Raw genomic sequence first — 2,869 nt, 5'->3', positions numbered from 1 at the left:
GGTGGGGGGAAGGGAGCAGGCAGGAAGAGAGAGCTGGGAAAATAATGAGGAGGTTGCGGTTTGTTAAGAGAAACCACAATGCTGCAGAGCACTGAGGATTTGATATTCTTTCAGGGTTTTACATGTCAAAACAATGGTGAATGGGAATGATCAGGGAGGAATAATAACTGGCTGCCAGGATCCTCCTTAACCATGGTGATTATCTGCCAGCCAAAGTCAGCAGGCAGCAGACTGATAAGACCTATCATTTCCTCTGTTCACAGTTCATTTAGAACTTTTTTTATGTGGGAGACAATTTATTCAGACTTTCAGGTCTCTAGTCAGCAAGAGGACATTTGTCCTTTATCCCTCATCCTCTCTGACTTCTCAAAAGAGAGAAGAAAAGATACCAAACCAGATGGTCAGAGCTTTGAAGCAGAATCCTGTGTAACTGCATTCACCTGTGGCCAAGCATCTTCAGAGGCCCCTCTGCCACCACAGCCCAGCTGTGGGCAACTGCTTCTCAGCTGCAGAGGGTGCCAACCCTCAGACTAGAGAAAGGGAAATGAACTGTTGCCATTCATCACCTGTCTAAAATTCAGGCTCCACTTGTCCCTAACAGAACAGCCAGACACAAAAAAGCCACCACAAGTCAGAGGTCAAGAGGATGTAAGGGGGAACCAAGGTGCCTTTATCCCACTTGCAGGGAAGCAGACAGGAGTGTAACAGAAAGTTTTCCCACTGTCTTCCTGTCCTTGAACTAAGTGGGAAAGCAGAGCTTTCCAATGTGTCTCTCCAACAATAAAATGATCTGGCTGAGGGCCTCCATTCCACTGCACTCATTGGTATTATAACAGGGTGCAGCCAAGAGGGGGGACCCCAAATACGGATTTGGAATGGGGTCCAAAACTCAAGGTGTCCAGGAAATATTAGGATGTCTTCACCCCTTCCCCCTGTTGACAGGAGAGACATGGTTCTTCTTGCTGACACATGTAAAGAATTACATATCATCAAATCTACTAGTATGTAATCAGTTTATTAGTGGCCCATTTCCGTGGAAGAGAACAGGACTGGGTAGAGTAGGGGGTGAAAAAGAAAGTTTCAGGGCAAAGCAGGGTGAGAAAAGCAAGAGTGGCCGAAAACCAGGGTGGCGAGCCCCTGGGCAGCCTAAGGCCGGGTGCCCAGAGGCCCTGTGGCCCGAGAGCCAAGAGCACCCTGAGCCCCCAACCAAGAGAGTGAGTCTTTGTTCTCAGGACTTATATAGTTGGTGGGATAGGAGAGGAAAAAGTTACATATTGTTTAATGGGTAAATGTGGCACCTGCTTCCTGCAGGTTTGCTAGCCTGAATTCTTATCTTGCTCCAGACCCCATTTGGTCATCTTGTTGTAAAACAAATACCTGACAGTTCATTAAAATTGGGGCACTTTCCAAAATTATTTATGGGCTCTTTCTGTAAGCATCAGGGACTCCCTCGTAAAACAGATAGTGACCAGAGGTAGGCAATTAACCAAAGTTGTTTTATGGGTTCCTTCTTTGGGCACTGGGGACCCTCTCCCACATTCAGGCCTTGGAATGAAAGCACAGTTTCAAGGTTCTCTTTCCCAGATAGTGAAAATGTTACATAGAATTTCAAGGACTTTCCTTCTTTCTTACTAATATAGTGTTCCTTGTGATATTGGAATACCTGGCAGGATTATTAGCCAAGGCTCAGGACTGCTGAGTTAGCGTGTGAGACTTGTCTCCTTCCTGCCTCGGTTTACTTATTTATTCTACCTAATTGGTAAAAGGTGTTTCCTGGCAACCAGGGTGATAAATGATGGCCAATGACAGTATTGCAGTCTCAGAGTTTTTCCTATGCTGTCTCCTGCTTCACCCCCACAGGTATGAGCAGGGGCAAGGGACACATGGGGCAGGGCCATTCAGAGCTGTTTTGCATAGCAACAGCTTTGCAGCTAACCTCTGGTGTGGTCATTTAACATATGTATAACCTTTAACTGGTTGCATAGATATGTTAAATAGCTGTGGCCAGGCTCTGAGCCAGGCAGAAGGGAGTGACTTCCACCCAAGAAGTAACTGGGAGGCAACTTCCCCTAGTTACAGCACGTGTGTGGTAGCTTGGAGATTTACTCTATGATATGGGGCCATTGCCTGCCCAGACCCACAATGGCAGGCCAGTAAACCTGGAAGGATATGAGAGTGCTGGCAAGTGTAGCCAATTGTGGGAGGAGTCGGAAATGGGGCTGCAGAAGAGGATTGGCGCTGGGATTTAAACCGAGACTCAGCAGCCATTAAGGAGAGAGAACCATGCAGCTTTGCCAGAGTGGGGACTCCCTTGGCCATTGTGGAGGGAGAATCATTTGGTCTTTAGAGAGTGAAGACTTCTGCAGCCATCATGCAGAGAGGACCATGCGGCTGTGGCAGTGCAAAGAGAGGACCACTTAGCTGTGGCAGTGAAGGAGAGCCACGTGGCTGTGGACATGTAAGAGTGTTACAGGGTGCAGCCAAGAGGGGGGACCCCAATAGGCATTTGAAATGGGGTCCAGAACTCAAGGTGTCCAGGAGATTTTAAGATGTCTCCACCCCTTCCCCCACAGGCGTGAGTTGGGGGAAGGGGCACACAGAGCAAGAACATGCAGGGCAGCTTTGCAGCTAATCCCTGGCATGGTCATTTAACATACCTATAGCCTTTGGCTGGTCATTTAGATATGCTAAATAGCTATGGCCATGCTCTAGGCCAGGGGGATGGAAAGGGACCTCCCCCCAAGATGGGACTGGGGGGCAGGTCCCCCAAGTTACAGCACCTGTGTAGGAGCTCGGAGAAGATTGGCTCCATGACATGGGGTCACACCTGCCCAGACCCACGATGGCTACCAGAAAAGCTGGAGAAGAC

The sequence above is a fragment of the Phyllostomus discolor genome, chromosome 6 (assembly GCF_004126475.2).
Source record: "Phyllostomus discolor isolate MPI-MPIP mPhyDis1 chromosome 6, mPhyDis1.pri.v3, whole genome shotgun sequence".
Taxonomy (NCBI): domain Eukaryota; kingdom Metazoa; phylum Chordata; class Mammalia; order Chiroptera; family Phyllostomidae; genus Phyllostomus; species Phyllostomus discolor.
This window is presented reverse-complemented; position numbering follows the sequence as displayed.